A 25,751-nucleotide genomic window follows, 5' to 3' on the forward strand; every position below is an offset into this window, starting at 1 on the left:
GTTGGGAATTCTGGGAGTTGAAGTCCACCCATCTTAAAGCTGCCAAGGTGGAGAAACACTGACCTAAAGGAATATGGACGTGACATTTACTAATTATTCCAAGAGGTTCAATTTTTTAAACAAATCAGAGCTCAACAACTACAGTAACATAACAAGCTCAAAAACTTGGCTTCTGGAATGCTTTCCAACCTCGTTACAAGCAGCGGTCCTGCACTGTCTCCTGTGTAATGACATAACCTGCTTCATTCGTGTGTATTTGTGGGTATATATGGACCGGGACGTTCAGAGCAGGCTGCACACCCTCCACTCCGGGTGATATGACCAGGCGGGGAATTGCAATGGAGCAGTCGCCATCCTCCCCAGATGCTGCCCAGATGTTCTTCTGAGAGATGCATTGGGGGCCAAGGGCAATATTTTTTCTCTGCAACCCCCACTTTCGAGCTCAGTCTTTGCCAGATTCTCCCACCACACCACATTTGGTCCCTTCCTATTCTGTTTTCAGAGGGTGGTCCTGCTGACTGACACACTGCTGGGAAGAATAAAATTCAAAAACAGCCCTGCAGGATCGGGACAGGCCATCTTGGTCCAGCATTTCGATTCTCACAGCGGCCAACCAGGTGATGGAGACCGTCTCCGTTCCCACCGTTGTTCCTCTGCACCTGGGATTTGTTGCCAGGTTTCCTCCAACCTGAAGGTGGCATGGAGTCTTCAAGGCCAACAGCCTTCAACAAATTTGTCCTCCATGGATTTCCTTTGAGAGCCATCTAACGCAGTGGCCAACACCATGTCTCATGGTCACGAATATATATTTTATTATGTCATCTTTTCTGAAGAATACTCAGCACGTGCTGGTAGTTTAGGATCAATTCAAGCTTTATCCCAAAGCTTTAAAATGGTCCAGATACAGCTGTAATATATAGTTATTCCAAGCAAAGCATTTTTTTTTAAACCAAATGTTGTGAGGTCAAATAATTCTAATTCTGTCATCTTTGTCCATTGTTATAACTCCTAGTGCCCCAATTACTATGGGAACAACTTTTTGCTGGTTTATTCCATAATCTCTGTATTTCAGTGAAGTTCCCATTGTTTACAATCTTTTCCAATTGAAGTTGAGGACTTAGGTCACTTAGTCACCCGGTGTCTTGAGTGCCACATCCGTGAGTGAAACATGCTTTCTTTTAGCTACTCTGATGTCTGGCATGTTGTGTTCTAAATATTGGTCCATCTGAATTTGGACATCCCATAATGTTTTTACATGGTCAGGCAGGGAAAAGGGGTAATTGGGTCAAACAGTTTAAGGCCCACTGGATCAGATGGTCAACAATTTCATCTTTCTCTTTGCATAAACCACATTTGCTGTTGTTTCCAATTTTTTGAATTTTCATTTTTATGACATTTGTTGCTAGTTTTTGCTCTGGTGCTGCAGATATTAAGCCTTCTGTTTCTTTCTTGATGGATCCAATCTGAAGCCATTGCCAAGTTCCATGACTATTACCTGTATCTGTCCAATGTTTCATTCGCTATTGGAACTGTTCAGTTTCGTACTCCACCTTTGATTCTACTCCATTCCAAATGTTTTCCATGCAACATTTATTAGCAACCTCTCTTTGCTTGCTTTTATGGAGTCATTTAGGCCTCTGACTTTATCCTCTGCCTTCTGCTCCACTTGCAACCAACCACAACTCCAGTATCGTTTTTTCTTGGTAGGAACGGTCTGTTGGCCCATCCCAACACTGGGTTTGTGTCACCCAGCGCAAGGGGCCGATAAATCATGCAGAGTTGAGGAAAGCGGATTCCGACACTTGATTTCTGCACAGAAACAAAGAGGCATGCTCAGGACCCAAGTCCAAATCGAGCGCCTCTTCATGAAGCCCAAACCGTCTTTTATACAGTTTAAGCAAGGAAGTCATCAGCTGATTGGTGCCCGTCTTAGACATGCACACAAAAGCATTCTATCCCATAATAGAAGTCCAGTGGGGGGCATATCAGCGTATGAGATTTCCACCTCTGGGTGTGCTTCTCAGCATGCTGACGATGTAAACATTTGTTCCCCTCCGGACCCTTGTCCGGACCCCTCTAACCGCAGCTGGAGCTGAACGCCGCGTCTCCTTTCCTTACTCCAGTCATGGGCTCCCTTACAACATTTCTTCGGCAAGGGGTCAGAGCCAGCCAGTCCGTGCGGTCAGCCTACGAAGCCTGCGTGGTCAGTGTTTCTCGCCCCCGCTTGCAAGTTAAGGAAGTGCTGATTCTTCACAAGCAAAAGCTCAGACAAAGTGATTGCCGGGGAAGAGCTCTTGCTGAAGCTGATTGATTCATGGCTTACAAAAGCCTCTAACAGTTTGTTAATAAATGGATTCAGATGGCCCTGAAAGATCTGTGTTGCTTTTTGGGTGCAGCACGTGATATATTACCGTACATTTTCTGGTTTTGCAGTCTAAAGCACCTCGTTCGGCTTGGGGGCATCCAGCCATATCTGCTGTAGAGCGCATTACAGGGACAGCCCAAGCATTTATGGCGTTGATCGTATTATCAGCATTCAGCCTCAGTTTCAAAACTTCGCAGACTTGCTTTATATGTCCAGTGCTGCTTTTCTTTTTAACCTGGCCACACAAAGTATTCTTTGCTTTTGAAGCGCCCAAATATTGCTAACTTTCCTCCATGGACGGGGCTCCGGTTTTAGCGTGCCACAGCTCAATTCCATCTATTCAGTTTTTCCTTTTTCGATTGCTCGTGGCTGCCCACGTATCCAGTCCACATCCTGTTCTGATGTCATCCCCAGAGGTTTGGGCTGCATCTGAAAGCGATTCTCCTTCTCCAGATGATTTTGCTTATAGGGACCCATCATCCATGTAGAGCACATGCAAAACATTTGCCGCTTGCTTGGGCAATTCATAGTCTGACAATATTTTATTCAGAATTATTGTCAGAGGAATCAGAGCCATATTAAAAAGCAATCAACACAAACAGTCTCCTTAAAAAAAACCCCTCTTTCGATTTTGATTTCTCCAAGTTCTTCTGTATTTACCATCTCCGTTGCTTTCAGTTTCTTAATTTTAATTATAATTACTCATTCGTTTGAATCCGATTATAGGGTAGTGAATCAAATGCTTTTTTGTAATTAATCCAAGACATAAAGGCTTGTTTTTCACCTCCTGGGGTTTTTAAATGTTGTTTTACCAATCAAAAGTTGGTCCTTTTTTTCAACCTCTGGGATGTTTGAGATTCTCTTTTGGCTCTGCAGGGTGCAGGGCTTGCGGAGGTGACTGACGGCGATTCTTGTCAGCAGTTTGACCGTTGAGGGTGCACAATGACTGTTCACACGTTGCCGTTTCTTGGTTCAGTCTGTCGTGATCAGAAGCACGCGGCCTACAGTCATCTGTTCAGTCTTGCTGCCACAGTTGATTGAAACGATTTGCAAGACGGGAATGCAACACCCCAAAGAAACATTTAAATAAAATTAAATCCACAATGTTCCTCTTTTCCTGGGGCAATCCAGTTTTTCATCTTCCTAGTTTGTCCTCCAACAATTTCTGCCGTTAGTACAGTGTTTTTCATGAGTACAAACGTTGCTTCTTTTTCTGTATCAGCTATCTTTGTGGTCATTTCATTGTGTTTTGGCTAGTTATCCCAAACGATTTTTCCAAAATTCAATATATTTCTTCCTCATTTTTAGAAGTTCAGTTGGTCTGGTGTCTTCAGTTAAGCTTAACGAAAATCCCAATGTTGATTTACTGAAATTGCCTATTTCCTTGGAATCGCTTGATCCTACTTTCATGTCATTCCATTTTCTTAGAAGTTGCCGCCTCTCTTTCATGACTTCTACAATCACTTTGCACTCCAGATTGTGTCCCTTTTTCACACCTGTTTTTATTTTCTCATTTTTCAGTTTTGTTGCTGTAAATGTCCTAGGTGGCGAAGCTCTTTTTGAAAGAGATTTATTTCATTTTCCAATCCAATTTCCCCCTCTGGCATCTGATCTTGGTTTGGCGGCTTGCTTTCAGTTTATAACCCAGCTCTGTTGTTATTGTGTGTGCTAAGCTGGACATGAGCTGACTAGTCTCTTTGAGTGTTTTGCCACAGTTGATTGGACAAGCACATTTGCATCATGAAAAATGTTATTTAAGTCTTTCTTTTGAGGAGAGCCATTCCAAATATTTGGTGGTACGGATCCAAGAGCTCCAGTAACTATTGCTATTGCACTTGACTTTTTGTTCCAAAGATGTCAGCTTTGCAAATCCTGACGTTTTGTTACATTTTCCATTCCTTTTCCATCAATTCAACTATTCCCTGGTATTGTTACACAGATGATGATGATGATGATGATGATGATGATGATGATGATGATGCTATAAAATCCACCCCCCAAGTCCTTCTCAGTGTTTTACTTATTTATTTAAAATGTATTTATTTAAAAGATTTATTGTACGTGGCCACCCACCTTACGCAATCGACCAGTATAAATACATTTTGAACATGCAGCCCACCCCCCAAACGAAAGCGCATCACGCTCTGACCCAGGCACCGTAACACCTGCGCTGGGTTCAGCTCACCTCCTGGCCGGGTCTTCGTGGCCTTCTGGAGGGGCAGGAGGGTGGGGGTCCTCTGGACCTCGGCAGGCGGGGAGGCGGCTCTCGCTACAGAGAAGCCAGCCTGGACCTCCGGACGTTCTGGCTGCTGGCTAGCGAGCAAAATCCCGAGCGGGTTGATCAGCCTCACCAACCTCCAAAGGCTGGGGGGGTCTGGGACGTGTGCTTTGGCCCAGAGAAACACCCCCAAGGAGCTGCTGAACCAGCTCAGGGCTCGCCTTGCACTGGCTGCGTTCACACAACAGCCGAACCAGGTCGGTTACAGAACTAGCCAGTGCGCTCACACGACCTGCAAAGCTCAGTGGATGTTAATCTAGGGTCCATTTGTTGCTGTTGAGGATATTGTACAAGGAGACCTTCTTTCCACTCTTCCCGTCTCTTTTAATCACAGTCAATTATTCTTACGCTGTTTGATAAGCAGTTAGTTTCAGCCTCTTGCCATGGATTTGCCTGTGGCAGGATCAAATACTCATCTGGAAATGGGGTGGGTGGGTGGATGGATGGAAAGAGGGAGGGAGGGAGGGAGGGCAGGCGGGCCAGCCCTGCACCAGTGGCGTATTAAATCTTCACCAATGAAAACATCTCTCTTCCTCATGCAAGAAGTCAGACAAATGTTGACTTTGCCTCAACATTTTCAGCCATTCATTTCTTAGTTAGATATAAATCGTATTAAGCACCCCAGTCCCGGCGCCCTGCCGTGCGTCTCTTGGCCGGCCTAGAGCTTGTCCAGATGGTGGAAGAAGGATGAAAGAGGAGTCCTGCGGATGGGGAGGGGAGGAGGGCTTTGGGCCCAGCCTCTTCTTTGCCCGGGTAGCCTCAGAGATGCCCTTAGGAAACCGAGAAACCAGGCAGGGGGCAGCCCCCTTCCTTGGCTAGGAAACCTAGACCTGAGGAAGCCAATGGGACTTGCCATGCAACACTGCTAGGTGGGGGTCCTTGTTCTTACTGGCAGCCCCTCCTGTCCATCCCAACCCCACCTGGCTTCCCCCCCCCCCCCCCCACTGGCCAGTCTGCCTTTCACAGCCCCCAAACCACCTTTCCTTTTTTGGACTTTGCAAACACGGGAGTTCTTTCCCTCTTGCCCGTGGAGTCTTCCCTCCTCTGGCTGCCTGGCGCTCTTTGGACTCTGCATAACCCCCCCCCCCATACACACACACACAGTCTGAATGTCAGCAGGGAGATGAACAATGACAGGTAGACAGACAGACAGAGAGATAAATCTTCTCCAACTGGCTGTGAAAAGGAGACACTACAGATACTGAGTGGGAAGGAGACGTTTCCGGAGAAGCTATTTTGGAAGTCTCAGACACTGGGTTGCACTTCAGTCTTGGAGTCTCAGAAGTCACACAACAAGGTAAATTCCTCCCGACGCTGCTTCTCTGATCTGCAATTTGGGTGACTCTGTTGCGGCTACCAGAAGCCAGATGACCACACCTGGCAGCAAAGACTTAGAGGTTGCTGCGTTTTCTTACTGCCATCTAACGAACTTCAGGATTTATGCAGCACCGTTCCAGTAGATAATACTAGTTGGGGTCCAGGGGAGAAGGGCAGCCTATGGCTTCAGAGACCAGCTCTCCCTCTCTTGCTGCGTTCACACAATATAGTACTTATTGACCATGGTTTACTGATGCTAGGCTGATGTTACTACTCTGATAGTTGAAAAGGTCAATTATCTGTAAGTTCAAGTCTAAGTACATGATTAAATATAAAGAAGTCCAAACTAATGATGACAGGTGCGGTAAGTAGCTTTAGAACTGGCCCTGAAGACACTGAAGTGACAGGCAGCTTCTGCCTTCTAGGATCAACCACCAACAGTAAAGGAATCAACAGTCCAGAAATACGCTGTGGACAAGCACTTGGTAGAGCAGCCATGAAGACCTTGGAAAAGACATTCAGATGCTTCGATGTGTCTATCCCTACAAAGATCAGAATCATGCAGGCGCTGGTGTCACTCTATGGAAGTGAAAGTTGGACTTTGAAGAAGCAGGTTAGGAAGAGTATTGATGCTTTTGAACTTTGGTGTTGGAGAAGACTCCTGAGAAGATCATGGACAGCCCTGAACACAAATAGATGGATCACTGAGCAAATCAACTCAGAGATCTCACTTGAGGCGCAAATGACCAGGCTTAAATTATCCTCCTTCAGATACATTATGTGAAGACCTAACTCTGTGGAGAAGGCTATAATGCTGGGAAAGGTGGAAGGAAAGAGAAGGAGAGGACAACCAGTGGCAAGGTGGTAGATGGATTTGATTACAACAGAGATCTAAAAGCCAGGCTGAGGACAGATCGTCTTGGACAAGGTCTAACTTTGTGGTTGCCAAGAGTTTACACCATCAAGAGTCAACACCGACTTGATGGCACCTCATCAATCAATGGTTTATTGAATTACCCCATTGTTTATGCTTCACTATATTGTGCAAACCCAGGAAATTGGTGAATTCCGGAAACAGGTTAAGTGTGTTGTATTAAATCTACTAGCCAACCCCATTTTAGTCTAATAAGGTAGTTGAATGCTGAGTGCTAAGTATGACCATGTGGCTCCTGGGCTATGATTGACAGAGAGATGACAGTGTTTTTCATGTAGCTTCCATTGCATTCAGTGGCAATATAATATTTTTAAAGTAACCATGATTGTTGTGTTCTTATAACACATGGAATCTGAATAAACAAATCATATTCCGGCTTAGCATGATAGCCTAGGTCACAAACGTGTTAAGACAATGGCAAGGTTCGGACAATACAGCCACGTTAAGAACAAGAGAGCAAGTAAAAGCAGCCTCCATGATTGCAAGATCAGATGGTGACATCAAGATCACAAGGTCCTGGACTTTATACAAAGACCTCATTCAAAACCATCAAGCAGATTGCACAATATTTAGAGGAGCAATTGTACTTGAATTTCCTGAAATCTGGCCAAATTTCACAGGGCTAAATTTGAAACAGTTTCAGACATCACATTTGCAATTAAACTTTGCAAGTTGATTTAAAATCCGAAGGCAACCATCTGGAGCTTAGACACAGGCATCGGCTGCGTGAGTCAGAGAGAACCTGCTCTTCCAGGCTAGAGACCAGGCGCACCGGAGGTTGACCCGCCTGTATGCTCATTAGCCGGAGAAGGTCTCCCGCCATCCCTCCGTGAATCTGACCTTTGAAAGGACCGTTGCAGCTTCATGGAAAAGAATGAACGGATGGCAATTTGAAAGGTACACAAAACCATGAAAGTATCATAAGAACGTCAGCCGTGCCCCGCTGGATGGGACCCCCGGCCCATCTGGTCCAGCAGCCCGTTCTCCCAGTGGCCCACCCACTGCCCAAGGAAGCCCGCTGGTCTCCGAGCAGATGGCCTTCAGGGGCAGACCCAGGCCATCAAGGCTAAGAGCCACTGGTCCTCAGGACTTCCATGAAGTGCTCCAACCCTTTTTGGGAACAAGCCAAGCTGGCGGGCAGCACCACATCTCATGGTAGCGAATTCCAAGGTTTGATTATGTGCTGTGTTTAAAACAAATCTTCCTTTGGTCTGCCCTGATTTTTGCAGGATTCCATGTCAATGGGTGACCTCTGATTCTAATATTTGGGGAAGGGGAAAACAGCTTCTCCTTTTCCACTGGATCTACATCATGCATAACTGCATGCACCTCCATCATGTCCCTTCTCATTCACCTCCTTTCTAGACTAAGCCCTCCCCCAATGTCAAAGTCTTTCTCTGCTCCATCCCCCGGATCCTCTGAGTTGCCCTCCTCTGAACCTTCTCTGGCTCCACGATATCCCTAATGAGAACTACGCCCAATATCCCAGATGTGGTGGTGCCACTGACTTAGATAAGGCCATCTCCTCTGAGTGAAGCTCCACGGTCATATGCCCACGTGGCATTCTTGACCACAGTAGCCATCCTCTTCTTTCAGGCTGTTTTCGCAGCTTCTCAGTCTAGCCTATAGCCCTGGGACTTCTTAGTGGCCCCCCATCCAGGGCCCAACTGGGCCCAACCCTGCTTTGCTTTCAAAATCAGCCCAGGTTGGTGTTGGCACCTACGAGGGTATAAAAGCCCAAAACCAGGCTCAGTAGAAAAACTGTGTGTGTTAAGCCAAGACATGTCAATTGTGTAACACACACACACACACACAGAGACAACCCATGCATGGACTATATCAGAGAAGAGTTTATAAACAGGCAGAGCAATATACTTTGCAGAATTAGGGTATTCCGGAAGAGGGCTAGGCAAATGTTAGGAAAGCCTGCGGGGGTCTCCAAGCCCAGGAGCCGTTATTAAATAATGAAAGCAAATAGGCCAGCAGTCCAAAGGCTGAATGCCAGGGATAAAGGGGCAGCCAGGTGCGCGAGAGCTTTCGGCGGCCCAGTTCGAAATCTCGACCAGGCAGCCCCCTTCTTGCGCCATTTCTCAATGTCTGGGCTTCGATCCCAGGGACAGCTGGGGGCAGGACGATGCCAGCTGCCCGCCACCCCCCTTGGTCGCTGGTATGGCAGAATGTAATGTGTGGCTCGGGTCACTTTGGGTCTTTGGTGAAGAATGGGCTCAGACTAAAACTGCAGCCTGGAGACTTCTGGCCTTCCCTGCTCTCGATCACGTCCCTCGCCAGACGGGGTCCCTCGGCCCCCTTAGCAAGACTGGAAGGCACGAAGGCGCCAAGAGGCCGGCTGGGGCAAGGCAGGAGAAAGGGCCTCGGGGTCGGCCCAGGTCTCTGTTCTGCCAGAAGAGCCTCAGTAGCGCCCTGCTGTAAAATGGGATCCAGCGATCATCTCTGCTCACAAGTCAGAGGAAGACCTCGGGGCACTTTGAAAGATGAAGCGTTGTTACGCACACCTTTCTAGGAGCTTTGCCGTCACGTCAGCGGAGGTGTTGGCTGGGCTGGCTTCTAAAGATGCTACCCGAGCGAGAAAGAACGGCACTCGTGTCGAAGTTGCTTTTCAGCGCTGGAGGGGCGAAGCGACGGGTGGCACGAGAAGAGAGCGAATGCAGCTGGACGGAGTTACGGTAATCCCCTTCACGACTATCCTGGAATTGTAGAGTGGGAAGGAACCCCAAGGATGAGAGCAAGGCCATTGCCGTGCTAGCTGGGGAGGATGGGCAGGGTAGTTCAGCACGTGTGGCCTTCCCCAGATTGTGGGCGGTTGCTCTAGAAGCCCCAGAGAACGTGGGGAGCTGTGCTGGGGTTTCCAGCCCCTTAACAGCAAAGACGCAGCCTTCTTCTGCAGTCTAAGCCTGTCGGAGCCGTCGGGTTCGGCTCGTAAAATGTGCTTCTGGGGGCCGGCCCGCAACTGCTCTGGATGCTTCCGACGCTGTTTTGCCCGCGGACCAATGGCCGAGAGGGTGCATGGGACGGGCTGCCTGTAATTGAAGCAATTTAGAGAGGAGTTTACTGGCATCCCAGATAGCAATATCTTGCAGAAGAACCCAGAGACAGCTTGCAGAGAAATAATGGCAAAAGAGGAGAATCAATCTGGAATCTGGCTGACGACGGGCAGGCTTTTTCCAAAAGCAGAAACATTTCGGCAGCAACACGATCTTCCCACCGGTCCCTGCTTGATTTGTGCCACAGTTAATTTAGGAAGAAAAGCCCAGGTTGCGGCGGGGGAAAGACACAGACTCGGTGCGTGGCTTGTGAATGGGAACGCGGCCCCCCTTCCGCAGGTGCGTCTGTCGGCAGCCCCGTTGCCTTGCTCTCTTTCCGGAGCGTGATCACAGAGGCTCCCCAATCGCTGCTCGCCTGATCAGCCTGCGCCTCGCCTGTCTCTTTCCTCGGTCGCTCCCGCTCTGTTTCCTCCTCCTCTGCTGCACCTCCTGCTTCCTTCAGCCCCCTTCACGTCCCCTCCGGCCAGGCGGCTCTCGGCCGGGAGCTTGGCCGGGGTGGCCCTTTACACGCCAAGCGGCGTGGAAAGCGAGCAGCCTCAACCTGCTCACCTGTGCAGGTGTGCGGTGGCAGGTGGCAGCGGTGCTTCTGAAAGGTGGATGCTGAAGGTCTCAGAATGGGCTAACCCTTAAGACCCAGAAGAGAGATACAGATGTTGCATAAGGTCACGGCCCCACGTTCGGGGTTTTACAAGACTTCCACCCCCCTCTTTCCACCACGTATCTCCGGTACAAGTAGTCTTCGTTTAGCAACCGCAATTGGGACCGGCAACTCGGTCGTTAAGCGAAGTGGTTGCTAAGTGAACCCATGATTGTGCTTACGATCTGGCTTCAGCTTTCCTTTGCTTTACAGACCTGCAAAGATCATAAATGTGAGGATGGGCCGTAAAGTTACTTTTTCATCACCATCGTAACTGCAAACGGTCGCTAAACAATGCAGTCACTAAACGAAGACTACCTGTATGGTGTTTTCAGCTCCATTGACCACCAGGGGCACCATGGGACTGCTTTTGTCCTACTTGGAACCCATCAGATGCAGGTAGCCAGATGTTCTTCTATGGGGTTAATAATCATAATTTATTAAATTTATATACCGCCTGACTCCCAGTGACTCTGGGCAGTTAGAGGTTCAAGCCCTCTACCTCTACCCTATGCTCTGAGGGCTTACGGGAAGGTGGACTGTACGTAGGAGGATGGAGAGTTTATGTGATGTTGTGGCCTCGTGGTTGGGATGTGTGGTGGTCACCATGGGGTTTATCTATTCTGTTCTTATTTAATATTATTATGAGCCGCCTGGGATTATCTTCTGTAAGGTAGGCGAACATATACGTTTTCTAAATACATAAATATTGTTAGCCCTGCGAGATAGTCCAGGCAAGAAGCACAACCAAGAGTACTAGCTCTATCTTTATTGTAACTCTCCAGAAAACTAGGGAGAGTCCCTTCTGAGATGCTTCCCACGTCCCTTTTCCTTGTGTGGGTTGAGACACCTTTTACATGCTGGTTGTCCAGTCTGTGGCTCTCCCTCCTGTCTCCCGAGGTCATTCTCACGGACTATTACGTATACATGCATACACACATACCTTCCTGGTAGCACTTCCAGATATCCTACAGCAGCCTTTCTCAATCTTGGCCACTGGAAGGTGTGTGGACTTCAACTCCCAGAATTCCACAGCCAGCATGGAATGGAGGAAAACGACCTCCGTGATCCGCCAACCCCGGCTGCCTTGTGGAACTGAAACAGTTAATTTCTGGCTCGTCTGCGGCGTCTTTCGAAGCAGGGAGCTTCTTGTTTTGCAATGTGGCAGCTTTGCTGTTGGCAGCCCCCCACCCCACCTCATCCTGCCTCCTGGTCTCCTATGGGTCTCTTAAGGGGAAAGGCAGCTTGGCAGCTTGGCAGCTCCCTCTCACGGCACGAGAGCTGCAGCTGGCGAGGCTGGGAGCTACAATTTGCAGGTGTGAGAGTGTCATGACACAAGCCCACCTCTGGCCTTGATCTTTGACTTGGAAAGCATGGGACGGAAACCTTGGAGTGTCGACATACAGGGTCGCCTTGATGGCAGACAAATGCAGGAAACACATATTCTGCATATCTGTAACTTCTTTCTTTGCAGGAAAACTACCTATCTATCCACATCAGTCTATCCATCTTCTGTTCGCCGGGAGTTTATTGTTTGTTGGGTCTGGCTGGGGAATTCTGGGAGTTGAAGTCCACAACGCTTAAAGCGGCCAAGGTTGAGAAACCTTGGTCTACACATTTGCTGGCAAAGAATGTTAGTTTCCTTTTGCATGTCGGATAGGGAGGGGGTCACTTTTCTTCTGTTTTCATTTTTGCAGCAGAACCCGGAGCAGTTCGGGGCAGTGCAAGGGGGCCTTCTTTGTGGTGCTCAGCACTGCAAGGTCAGAAGAAGAACAGAAGCTTGCAGATCACCTTCGAACTATTTTTGCATGAAAGATTTTCGCATTTTCCCCCAACATACTTTACTGTCAGAACAGTCACCCTGCGGTTCACTGAATCTATGGTAATACAAGAAGGATTTTTTTCCCATCCCAAGTTTCTTTGGTGTGGGGGTGTCTTAAACTCAGATACCTATTTCTTTAGGGGTAAAGACAGAGTCACTGGGAATTGGGTGGTGTAAATTTTTAATAAAGTAATAATAATAAAACAGTTTTATTTTATTGTTTTTCTGATGCAGGTCTCTCTTTCTCTCAGTCACTTTCTGATTTTTTTGAATTTGCTGGCTGCCTCGTCAGTCCAGGTTTTTACCTGATGGGGCCGCTGAACCAAGGTGCTCCAAGCCATGTGTGAATCAGGAGAACCCAGCTAAAAGTAGTGACCCATTTTGCCCAGGATGGGGTAGTGGAGACAGGCTTCTGACCTCAACCATCATCAAGAGAGCAATATTCTGCCCTGGTTTATGGCCATTAGTCAATCATTGGCTGAAGTATGCTGTTCTGCTTAATATTTACCTTTAAGCGTGAGGGTTGCGAAGACTATCCGTGTTCCCTTTGCAAGAACCAGAGCGAGTGATGGTTATGCAGCCCAGCGCCCTGTACTCCCGGCAAAATTCTTGTAATAATGTCTGTCGAACAAGGCGGTGCTGGGAGGGGTGGTGGTTGTGGAGCTGATGCTTAGACAAAACTTTCCACTAATGCTGAATTAAATTCACATGGGCGGGGGGGGGGGGAGAATTCCCAAAGCAGCTTTTGTAGCTTCATGCAAAGATGTGCAGTTGCTTAGGATTTTCCCAAGTACAGCCAGAAGTTTGCAACCTGCGATAGGTGACCTTCGCCATTTTCTCCCAACCCCAAATTCAAACTGCGTTGCGCGACAGGCGCATGAATGCGGGCGTCACACGGGCCTTTTGCTCGCCATACTTATTTGCATCCCAAGGTGTGCACTGATTCTTTTTAAGGACCTGGAAGGCGTCCACAGCAGAAGAATCACGGGCTGGAAAACGGCTTGCAAAGCGGCCCGTTGCGGAAGGTTCAACCCGACCCGTCCTCGCTGGCCTTGCAGTTTGGAGCTCTCTTTGGGGCATTATCCCAGGTAATCCCTTATTCTGAGGCGCCTGCTGTGGGTAGCTGGTTTTGAGCTTGTTTTCTATAGTAATTCTGATTTCCCAAACTGGGTGGCTGCAGAGTGCAGATAATAAAGTGGAGCAGGGAGATGTTTTCCGGAACCCGTTTGCACACCTGGATGCCATTGACTGAACATTTCCCTGATGTTCGGTCAACGGCAACCAGTTGTGCAAACAGGTTCCGGAAAACATTTCCATGAGATGGGGAGCCCAGTATAGACCAATTAAAGAAAAATATATTCCTTGCCCCAAACATCTTCCCGTATTTTGTTTCGATAGACGGCATGATTTTCAGCAGGGTTTTCATTTTACCTACGGCATGTTCCCTGCGTCAGTATGTCACCTGAGTCGAGATTACGTTGCGCAAATAACTGTGTGCATTTCATGTGCGCATCTGCTAATTCTACATCTGTGTGTTAATGTTTCGTGAATGTGCACATTTTTGTCAAGCAGGACTGGAGTTTGATGTGCACATTTATGTGTCAGGTATGTGCATTTTGGATCCTCTTATAGTTTGGAAGATCCAGAATCAGGGCGCTGGACTGAGATACAGTTTCTGATGGGGTTAATTTCTATCCGTATCCCGTGGGATGGAGTTTGGGCCACTGAGGAGATTTTGAGAGCCTGTGTGGAATTCCACTATTAGGTATTCAGTGGCCAAAAAGAAGTTTTGGGAACGTTCAGTGGAATTCTGGGTTCGCTCTCTCCTTTTTCTTTTTCTTTTGAAGAGCAAACACGCTCCTGAACATCAGTTCCATTCAGCCTCTAATTTAAACCAACCGATCCGGTCTCTGCTTTCCTGGACTCCGACCCAGATCAAAACTTAAATTTATATCTACGTTTGCATTCCAGCTGCAACACGGCTCCAAACACCTACACAGATACCTAGAAAACAAAATGCAAATGTAAGATTGTCGTGCTTTTAAAATGCACGTTTAAGACAAAACCCGCACCGTGGAATTTGTACCTCTTTTAAAATATAAAGAGAGGAGTTTTGCGGAAGCAAGATGGAAGGAGATTGTGAATGTGGGGCAGACTGGACTCTCTGCCCCACATTCCACACCACAAACCATTCCTGAAAATTATCTCAGTTTCCAAAATGGCTCAACAAGCATTGGGGAACAGAGCTCGAACCAACAGAACCGGGGTCTCTTCCCCCAGCCTGATGCCCTTCAAACGGGGTGGGGGGTATTATGGAGGCCGAAGGGCCAGGTGAAGAAAAGATACAGCCAGGCAGGGCCTTCTGCGATTCCAGCCACAGCTTTGGGAGAAAAAAGTAGAAAACGGGTCATTCTTCCGTTACAGGATGGCTGCATTCACACAGCATCTTAGTCTAGGCTAAAAAGGGGTGGGGGAGTTCTGTTGTGGGAACCCGGCCCTTGCTTAGCAGACCCAAGCTATCGTGTTAAGCCAGAATATGGTGGTTTGTTCCAACGTTGCACGTTACATGAACAGAGCCTTTGGCTTGTTTTGTTAACCACATTTCAGGGTTTAAGATATGTGAAGCCGGGCATCAGCGTCCGTGAACGGGAGAACGCCAACCAGGAAAACATGCTGGGAATAGGAACTGAAGGACAACGGGGTTGCCCAGGGGTTTCGGTGGGGAGGTCGAAAAGGTCAAGATGGTGGCCCGGACAGTGTGATTTTTGTTTTAATGTGGTTTTGTGGATGGTTTGTGTATGTCTGTATATATTTTTTAATCTGTTTCTATCTGGTGGGGTTTTTTTAGCTGTTAGGAGCTGCCCAGAGTCACTTAGATGAGATGGGCAGCTATACGAGTCGAATAAATAAATAAATAAATAAATGCTGAAGCTGCCGATGCACGGAGAAAGCAATTACAGAATTGCAGCGGCCATCTTGACTCTTTTGACACAGGCATGTGGCCCTCCCAAGGGGTCAGCTGTGGCCAGAAAACTCTGGGGTTTCTCCCCCTCCCTTCTAATCCCCATTCGCAAGGCCAGATGAACTACATGGTCTGTGTTGAAGGTTCAGGCAGGGTTTCTCCACCTTGGCAGATTGAAGATGCGTGGACTTCAACTCCCAGAATTCCCCAGCCAGCATGGCTGGCTGGGGAATTCTGGGAGTTGAAGTCCACGCATCTTCAAGCTGCCAAGGTGGAAAAACCCTGGTCCCTACCTTCTCAAAGTGCCTTTTTTTTAATTAAGGGGGGGGTCAAGGCTTTATATCGAATTACATACAGCTGATATTTGTGTTAGATGCGTCATGAAGCAACGAATCGAACAACAGAAGGCACTGATGCCAGATCACTTTCCAGAAGCGGCAAATTCATGGGTTACCTCCCTTCCGTTCTCGGAAGGGTTTGTGCCGTTCTTAACCCTTGCAAGCGTATTCGCTCCTGTTGTGCGTTTCTGCAAAGGCCGGCCTTTGCCCTTCAAAGGAGACGGCCTCGGCTCAGAGGGAAACAGGCTTTCCGAAAGCTGAGAAAGGGGGCCAGGCTGCCAGGCTGAAAAGCTAACGCCGCCTTTCCGAATGCTAATAAGGGAGCCTAAAATTTCGGGTCGCAGCCGTCTGGGCTGACCTCTTGCCGTTGGAGCGTCCCCTGCCCGCCCCGCTGGCTTGCTGGGTCGGGACTGGGGTCAGGCGGAGCAGCCGGGCAGGAGGGGCGTGCGGCAGACATCGCCCCCCTTGGCCCCCGTCTCCTCCGGCCACGAAGCTCAAAGGCGCCGGCGAGAGAAACTGGAAGAATATTCTCAGGCCCCTGGAAAGCAGAGCAAGGAAACCGGAGCAACCGATGCTGCATTAATACGGATGCATCTCTGTCTGGGCCTGCTTATCCGTCTGGCGAGCGGGACCCAGACGCCACGCCGAGTCCTCCCTTGCCTCCCTCCCCCAGCAGCTGGTCTTCCCCCAGGCCGCCTCCCTCCGCAAGCTGGAGACGCCAACAGTGTTCCCGCTGTTCTTCCTCCCAGAGATAGACTGCCTCTGTCCATGGGGGCTCCCTTTAGCTATCATGGGACACTGGGAGTGGACGCTTCACCTATTTGGGAGGCTTGCACGCCCCCTTCAAGGGCCGGGCTGGCAGCTTAGCTAGTCCCAAACAGAAGCCACCCAGTACCGGATGCTGAAGAAAGCCGAGCTTCTGGGGAGTTGAGCCCAGCTCCTGGTGACTCCAGGGGCTCATCCCTTTATTTATTGCAGTGTAGCCTAGATCCAGGGAATTTCCTGGTGGTCTCTCCTCCATATACTGTACTAACCAGAGCTGATGACACTTAGTTTCCCAGCCAGGCAAGTGGGTTTGGAAGCTAAACACCGCCCCCTGCTGCTGAAGTAGAGCAGGACTGCACTGCATCTAAAAAAGCTTGGAAATCGGATGGATGGATGGATGGATGGATGGATGGATGGATGGATGGATGGATGGATGGATGGATGGATGGATGGATGGATGGATGATGAAGAGATGAGATGAGGTGAGATGATTGATACTGTCCATGGTCTAAAGTAGAGGGACCTCTCCCAAAGCGTTTTCTGGGAAGAAGGAAAGCCCCCCATCCGCAGTATGATGCTCTCCCTTCTGGATTTCGTCGGCTCCCGTGACCCCAGATGGCAGACCCCCCCCACTTCCTCCCTCCCTCCTCTCCTGGGAGACTCGCCCATCCCTTGGCCCAGAGCAAGGATCCCCTTGGAAAGGGGTCTTGGCTCCCCTCCCCAAACTCCCCACCTGACCCTCTCTGCATTTCAGCCTGCAAGATCAGCGATGGCCTGCGAACCCCCGGAAAGGTGAGCCAGCGTTCCTTGCTAGCGTCGCTTCTCAGCGCCGGGAGGGTGGCAAACGATGGGCGAGGAGACCAGGGTGGCTTGGGTGTGGGCCCGCCTTTTCGGGGTGGCTGGAGCCCCAAACAGGCCGTTCTCCATCCGGCTCAGTGTCCTCGACCCACCCAGCAATGTCCTTCTGGGCTCTGTCACTCTGCAAAGGCCTTTTTCATTGGGACCAGCAAAAAACTGCAGAATGGATGTCGGCAAAAAACTGGCACAGCAGTTTGATGGTCCAAATTCCAGCCTCCGCTGTCTGCAGTTGAAGAGGCTGCAAAGACCGGATCTGCTCCCTGGGAGGAGGAGGGGGCGTTCAGTGCACCGGGTGCACCTCGAACATGGGTTAATCCAGTCACGGGCGAAGTGTGTTGCATGCACCAGCCTTTGCACACAGACACTGGGGTTGTTCCCAGCCCACCCTGAGCAATTTTTCTGCAAATCCTATTTTATTCACTTTATTCTTCTCAGGCCCACCAGCTGCTTCAGTCACAGCCCAACTTTCCTGGGTCACGTTCCAAGTTGCAGTAAAGCAATTAAGCCAGCACAACACGAAATAGCAGCTGTGATTTTGCTCTTCCATAACTAATGGGAAGCCAGGAACCACCTTCTGACAAGGTGGTTGTGTAGAAATCCTTGTGCTCGGTGAGATGCTCACTGACTGAGAAACGTGGATGCGTGTCCTTGTAATACAGTAACACCATTTTTAAAAAAATTTCAGCTGTGTTGGTGGCCGTCAGCAAAGCTTCTCTTCCTGGTATTTCTGGTGAGTACCAAAACTGTCAAAAGATAAACACGGTGATATCCGTGTCGTTTTGCTTGCTAATGATACAGAAGAAGTTTGTGCTGCTTTTTCCCCAACTTTCCAGTCTAGCTGACAGCCCTGAGATCTCCTAGTGGTCTCCCATCCAAGGACTAACCAGTCCTACCCTTAGTTGGCTTCCCACCCAGGGAAGATCAGCGGCTGCTGCAGTCCACTGAAACGTTGGCAATAGATAAATAAAGTACATTTTCTTGCTAACTCTATAGGCTCCCTTACACTATGATTTAAGACGATCATTGTTCCCTGCTCTGCTGCAGCAAAACAAGAAAATTCTTTTACGTGGCTCTTGAACTTTCAGGGGGGGCAGAGCAACTGTTCCATTTCCACCCCCTCAAAGGCTCTTTGAGTCCCCCCATCTGTGTGTGCGTAGGGGTCAAAAAAGTCAATATGGCAGCTGTGATTAAAGCCCTGCTTCTTTTTTATATGCATCACGTGGTATGATTGATGCACACAAAAAAGGGACAGGGTCATATTCACTGGTCGTGGCCACCATCTCGACTTTTTTGACCGAGCGGTGGGCATCTATGCTTGCTTCCTTGCTTATGTGCTCCCCCCACCCCACCCCCCCATGGTCAAAAATAACAGTAAGCCACTTACATTTTTCCTTACGGGACCAGGTTTAAAATTCATATAAATGATAGTTTTCAAATTGCTAATGGCACAATGTTACCAGCCACGATACAGCCACCCTGCCCTGAATGCTCAACCGACGCCGGGTGAAATGTCTTGGGGAGCCCAGCCAACACGCTTGATTTGGGGGGACGTTGCTCATCACGGACCACTTCCCTCTGCCCCAGGTTCTGCCTGTCCCTGGTGCTTCTCCTGGTCCTGCTGGCGCTGCTGGGCTGCGGGTTCCAGTGCTGGCTGCCGAGGCGGAGGCCCCGGGCCGCCCAGCGCTCGCTCGTGGTGTTTGCTGTGGGAGACCCCGAGTCGGTTCCCGGTGAGTTTCAAGTCCAGGTGCTGGAGGAGAGCTGTCATGGCTGAGTTGGGGGCCTGGGTGGCAGAGAGGTCCAAAAAGTCAAGATGGTGGCCATGGAAGCCCCCACCTGTTTTTGTGCAAATTGCATGCTGGATGGGAGGTCCGGGCAGAGCAAGAACCTGTGCTTGGGAGATCTTGGAGGTGCCCTTCGGCGGTGGACAGACTGGCACGGCTGCCATGGGTCGGGCTCTTCTCAGAAAGAAGTCAGTGCTCCTAAGGGCTCACGGATGGACGCCGCCCCTGCAACCAAGGCTTGCTCTGAAGCGCTCCCTGGCTAAGCTTAATACTCGCTGCTCCCCTTGAGTATTCTGGACCATGTGCAAAGGAAGATCATCTTTGGATCCTGCGTTGGCAGGCTAGCTCTGCAGCTCCATCAAGGCAAGAAGATCAGGAGATCATCTGCCAGCAAAGATCACCTGCCAGGTTGACTTAGACCAGCGTTTCTCAACCTTGGCATCTTTAAGATGTGTGGACTTCAATGGCTGGCTGGGGGATTCTGGGAGTTGAAGGTTGAGAAACACTGACTTGGACAACGGCCTTGCTGCAAATGTTAACAAGCTTTTTGGGGTGGGGTGGGGTGGGGTGGGGTGGGAAGCAGCGGGTCGCAGGCACTTCAAAAAGCGGTCAACTGTCCCAGCCGACTCACCCCAGACCCGGTCATCCGTGGGATTACGTGGACGCCACTCAGACCGCCTGGTGGGAACCCCTCAGCCCAGCCAGTTCACCCGTTTTGCCTGGTACGTCCAGGGGCCCCGCCAGGAGGCTCCCGGGTCCTCCGGCCCTTCTTTCCAGGGATTCTGCCATTGGGAAGCAGGCAGCCGGTCGGGGCTGTCCGAATGGCTGGGAGAAGGTGGCCGAGTCAGACCTCGACAGGGCAAGTGGGTGTTCGCTGACTCGGGGAAGGCAGGGAGGCTGCAGGAGCCTGGAAGGCCAGAGAAGGTGGCTTGAGAGGGCCAGCACACGGCCAGGGGTCCTCGGGAAGGTCAAGGGGGGCAGCTGAGGAACGCAGCATTGCTCCGTTGCAACGCAGCCTCTGCCCCTTTGGCACACTCAGTGTAACCATTGCACGTATGACGACACAACCTGCCTCCATCATTGGGGCAAGAGGCTTGGATCTTGCAAAGCCCTCTGCACACATTCTTCTTTCTTGTCTTTCACACACACACACACACACACACACACACATCCCACTCTCTCCCTGAGCATTGGTGCATTCAGCTTCTGAATGTCTCTCCATTTTTACAAGGTGTTTATCACTTCTTCAACTGCCCCTTTTCCCGCTTTCTTCTCTGCCTTTTCCTTTCCTTGCTGATGCGAAAGGAGGGCAAAAGTGGAGGTTGCTCCATCCAGGGAACCTGCCACGGTCCCGGGAGTCCAAGGCTGATGGTTATCAGACAGGTGGGCAGAGCGGAAGTAAAACTCGAGCAAAGTGACCTCTGAAATTCATCCGGGAGATTTCTGGCACCCACACTACAGGCCGTGCAGCCAGCTGACATAACTGGATTCCCCCAAAGCTGAAAACATTTTTTTTTTTAAAAAAAAATCCCCTCTCACCCCTGTGGGTGGTCTGTATCCTCCTCAGCCTCGGGTCCTGGGAGTTGGAGGGTCCTGCGCAGGATCTGGGCTGTTCCTGGCCCTGCGCTCTTCTGGACAGAGGCTCGGATGTTGTTCCTGGGATCCGTTGGAGCCCCTCGCCCAGCTTGGGAGTCACAGCCCCGAGGGCTCCCACCGCCACGGGGACCCCTTTGGCCTTGGCTTCCCACCTCTCTCTGGTTCCTCTTCAGGCCCTGGTCCTTCTGCAGCTCCTCCTCCTCCTCCTCCTTCCTGGTGCTGCTGTCGCTTGGCACCGCCGCGTCTCTCACCACCGCTGCCTCCTGGTCCTTGTCTGCTCCACGACGGCTGGTGGACTGGCCAGTCCCTGCCTGTCCGTCTGGGTCTGGAAGCCCCACAGGATCTTAGCCCTGTTGCTCTCCACGACCTTCTGTGGAGCCTCCCACCTGGGCCTGGGAGGGCCCGGCCCATAGACCGTGCAGATGTTCCCTACGCAACGCCAGCTCCTCGGCTGAGCCGTTCAGCGTGTGCCGCTCCTGCCAGCGTCTTCCACCCTGCCGCTGTGGGCTGGGCTGTCTCTGAGCCTCTCTGCCCAGCCTGCCCCTTGGGTCCTGTCTGGTGTGGCAGACCCCTGCTTCTGTGGACCCGGCGCTGAGTGCCTGTCCTTGGGTTGCTACGATGAGTGCCTCAGGGCTGTCTCTTAGTCCGGCCCTTTCCAGCCGCTGGCAGGATTTCCCAGTGTCCGCCACCTCCACTCTCTGGAGATGGGGCATCCCGTGCAGGGGCTTGTCTTGCCATGGCCCTTCCTCTGCTTGAACTTCCTCCCATTAATTGTTCTGTTATGGAATGCACGTCTTTTGTCTTCCAGGGAGTGATGCCCCCCCCTGGACACAGCCCCAGGGGCCTCCTCCCTGCCTGCAGATCCCAGGGTGGGGCACCCAGGAGCCCAGCTGGAGCGCACTGGCGTGGAACGGATTGCCACCTCCTCCCTATGAAGAGAGAGCGAAGCAAGGAGGCTCCTCGGATTGAGGCCGCGGCAGGATGACCGTCACCTGTAGGGCCCGCCTTGGAAGCCCCCGCTCGGGATGCGGATCCGAGGCAGAAGGTGGCCCTCTCTCTCTTGGCTTGGTCAACTGGTCAGCCTTGCTGCAAGGCTCCAATGCGACCTGGAGGAAGGGACTGATCCGCACCCATGTACAATAAAGGAATACGGTTTCGCCAAGGGAGTTGAGCAGAACTATTGGCAAGGTGGCGGCTGGGAAGGGAGAATCTTGGTTTGCTCACGCCCCAGCCTTCATCCCCAACTTGCATTTGCAGCCGCCGCAGGATTGCCTGCTCCAAAGCTTCCTTCTGGGGCGGGGGGGGGGGGGGGAGCCTTGCACCTGGACAGGTAGTCCTTCAGGATGGAGGAAAGCTAACGTTCCAACAGATACCCTAGCTTTCTAAGTGCATTGAGACTTTTTAAAACCATTGTTCTTTTAATGGAGGACCCTTTGCCTTCACAGGGGCTCCACCCTGGGCAGGTTAAAAGGGTGCGCATTTGCAAGCCGAGGGCTTTGAGTTGGGCGGCCACCACAAAAGCCCAGAAGCAAGCAAAGGAGCCATCAAAGTGTGCAACCCCATGCGTGTTTACCCTGAAGCAGTCAGGATGTGGCCAAAAACATCAGGGTGGCGCCTGCGATGGTGCAATTGAAACTCCACCTGTTTTTTTATCCATACACACACACAGACAAACACACATACACAAAATCAAGTGAAGTTCCCCTGTTGGCTGGGGAATTCTGGGAGTTGAGGCCCGCCTGTCTTAAAGTTGCCAAGCTGGAGAAACATGGGCTTAACTCATCGCCAGGTTAATGGTGTTCTGTGAATTCAGGCGGTCTTTCCTGGCAGAGGAAGGTGGCGACCGCGTGCAAGGAGCCTCGGGGAGAGACCTGATTCTTTCTGGAGAGCCCCAAAGCCGTGGCCCTCGCAGAAGAGCTTGGAAGAGAAGGACAGGCTGCCCGGCCATCCCCCAAGCAGTGCGCTTCCATGTGCCGCCGTGCACTTTGCGCTCTCCTGCTCTTCTTTGAACTGGGTTGCATCCTTGGGAAAAATGCAAATTTCCCTCTAGAACCACATTCTGGGTTCTGGAAGTAGGAGTTGCACGTCAGTTGCATTGAAAACCCAATGGAAGCATTGCACCTGAAGAAAAATGGGCTGGCTGGGGAATGCTGGGAGCTGAAGTCCACCCATCTGAAAGCTGCCAGGGTGGAGAAACCCTGCTCTAGAGAAAAGGAAATTCTGCCTTCCGGAGCAAGAGCACGTAACCGTGTTTTCCTCTCCCACTTTTTTCTGGGTTTGCACAACACGTTAGTCTAGGATAAAATGGAAAGGGGTTGCTTGTAGAACAGCACGTTGTGGGGGTCCAGACTCAGTAATGTACATTAAGCCAATGTAGGGTTTATTCATTCGGGCGCCACATTTGATGTGAGCCCAACCATTGTGGTTTTTTAAAACTGGGCGTAAAGCTGAGCGCGTTTGGGCCTCTCTGGCTTTCATAGTACAGTATTAGAATCATAGAGTGTAAGTATTGGAATGACCCTGGAGATCCTCCGACTGACTGCCCCGGGGCAGAGATCCACCTGCAGCACTAGGAGGGCCCCTGGAAGCGGAAAGGCGAGCGATGTGCCACCGTGTTGCCTCCAAGGGGGATGCATGGACGCTACTGGCCAAGACGGCAATGCACTAACGTCCCAGTTGCTAGCTGAAGAACATACTGGCTCAGGTTTACAGAAGTTGAAGCATCTGGAAGGCACCCGATGGGAGAAGCTGGACTAGGCTTCACGGCCCTCTGCATGGGGGCAAATCCCTTTGGCCTTCTCTGTCTGCAAAGTAGAAGCCACGGTACCCTACCTGACAGGGATGTTGTGACTGCTGGCACAATGAAAACGCGAAGACCTTCAGCCACTGAACTGGTATCAAAGCGGATCGTGATCTGCCTCGGTTTTTGGTTGGAGGTTCTCCTCCCTCCAAGCAGTTCCAGAAAAGGCACGGATCAGGACCTCTCAGAGCCCGGTTTCCAGGGGAAAGGTCACCACTGCGTTAAGACAAGGAGACTCAGCCTAAACACTGCAGAGAATATTTTTATACGTACGCTTTCTTAGCGCTCGTTCACTGAATCGTATTTATTGCTTGCCTTTGTCAGAGCTTAAACCCTGCCTCTGTGTTGTGAGCGCAGAACCCATGCGCATACTTTCAGAAAGGAAGGGAGAAGTCCTGGTTAAGGAAAAGAGGAATGGCAATTATTTCCTGAGCTCTAAAATCATGGCTCTTTGTAAAAGAGGGTGGGGGAGAGGGGGGCATTTTCCCCTCCCTTGCTCACCCCCCACCCCCCCACCCAGCAGGCACAGATTCCTTTTTATCTGCAGAACTCCAGTGCCGCCTCCGGGGCACCTTCGCTGCATTTGTTCGGGACGGGACGACCTGGGGGGCGTGGGAGTGCGCGGCTTGTGACAACCAGGCCTGTCCCTCGTGGGGGCTGGAGTTATGGGAAGGGGGATTGTGGCACGTCCGTAGAAGCGGTTTATTTATGCCTCTGCCACTTTTATGGCCCACTCCCTCCTGGTCAAATTAGCCCACGGGGTTAACTGTTTTGCCCCCATCCTGGCCAGAAAAGCGAAAACTGTTCCAGAACGGGAGTCACGGGGTGTGTGTGAGTGTTCGGCACTCTCTGTGCGAGGCCCCCCTTCTCCGGCCCTGTGGGGTGAGACGGTGCCCCACGCCTCGCTCATGCACCGACCCTGGTCAGCCTTTCAGCCCCAGCCGGAGAAGGCCGAGGCGGCTGGGCGCCCACAAAAGCCCTTCGCTCTTGCCGGGTGGCACAGAGGCGTCCTGCGCGATGCACCCCAGGTGCCCCGCTTTGCCCTTCCCCGAAGCACGCCCCTCCAGCCTTATGGGAAGCAGCGCGCCAGCCGGCAAAGTCAGCGAAAGTCACAGGAGCCGTCGAGAGGGCGGCCGGAGAGACTGCCCTGGCAGAAAGAACAGGGGGGGGGGGCAGGGGGATGATAAATTATTCCTTCATGGGTGCTGCCCATTTGATTTTTTTCCAGATTAATTACAACAAGAACCAGAGAGAGGGAGAAAAGGAAGTTACACATAAGCTTATTATGCACCTATGCTAATAGAAATTATATTTATAAATATATCTATTTAACATATATTGATAGTGGAGATAGATGATAGAGCTGGTGATAGATAGATAGATAGATAGATAGATAGATAGATAGATAGATAGATAGATAGATAGATGATAGAGACACATATTTTCATGCAATGTTATACAATTAAACTGCATATTTTAAAAGACCATTTTTCCAGAGTGGATAGACTGTCCACCCAACTTGGATGGGCAGAGGCCACTCACTGAGGGTTCCCCCCTATTACAAAGTGCCATGGGGAGGGGGTACACCTCTGGGCATTCTTGGTGGCAGCTCCCTCCTCCCGGAAGAGTTGCCAGTTGCGCTCTGGCCTCCTGGAAGGTGGGCTCCGAGACCCCCAACCGGAGCCATTGCGGGCTTTAAAGGTCGCCAGCATGACCTTGACCTGCCCGAGGGCGGCTCCTCCAGCTGCAGGGTGGTGCAGCGGGACTGAGCCTCGTCAGTGAGCCTGCAGGCCGCCGTGTTCTGGACCAACAGAAGTTTCTGGGTAGTCTTCAAGGGCAGCCCCACGTAGAACGCACTACAGTAATCTTACCTCGAGGGCATGAGTGATTGTCCTCAGCACATCCTGTTCCCAGAAAGGCTGCAACTGGGGCCCCACCCTACGCTGGGCAAAGTCCCTCCTGACACAGCTTCCACCCCCTTCTTGAGCAGGAGGACCTCCAAGCCCCAGATGTGCTCATTGGGGGGAACGCAGCCCCATCAAGAGCCAGAGATGGGGCAGTCCCAGAATCAGGAGGCTTCTGAACGAGTAGGTCCTCCTTCTGGCTGGGGTTGAGTCCGAGCCCGTTTCCCCCCCTCCAGCCCGGACAGCCTTCTGGCACCGAGTCAGGGCTTCCCCCCGTCTCCCCCCTAGCCCGGCCCAGGGGCAAATGCACACCTGGGTATCTTCAGCCTCTC

At 50.9% G+C, this 25,751-nt stretch overlaps 1 long non-coding RNA gene across 1 annotated transcript; it reads left to right on the forward strand.

The window, feature by feature from the left end:
* Positions 1-13,270: 13,270 nt before the first annotated feature.
* LOC112542089 (uncharacterized) lies at positions 13,271-18,070 on the forward strand. Its single transcript, XR_003085962.2, has 3 exons — positions 13,271-13,503; positions 17,235-17,272; positions 18,024-18,070. It is a non-coding gene; the product is annotated as an uncharacterized LOC112542089 (long non-coding RNA).
* The last annotated feature ends 7,681 nt before the right edge of the window (positions 18,071-25,751 follow it).

Source organism: Python bivittatus, unplaced genomic scaffold (assembly GCF_059951505.1).
Source record: "Python bivittatus isolate LINGU-HERP-01145 unplaced genomic scaffold, Pbiv_v1 ctg000980_np1212, whole genome shotgun sequence".
Taxonomy (NCBI): domain Eukaryota; kingdom Metazoa; phylum Chordata; class Lepidosauria; order Squamata; family Pythonidae; genus Python; species Python bivittatus.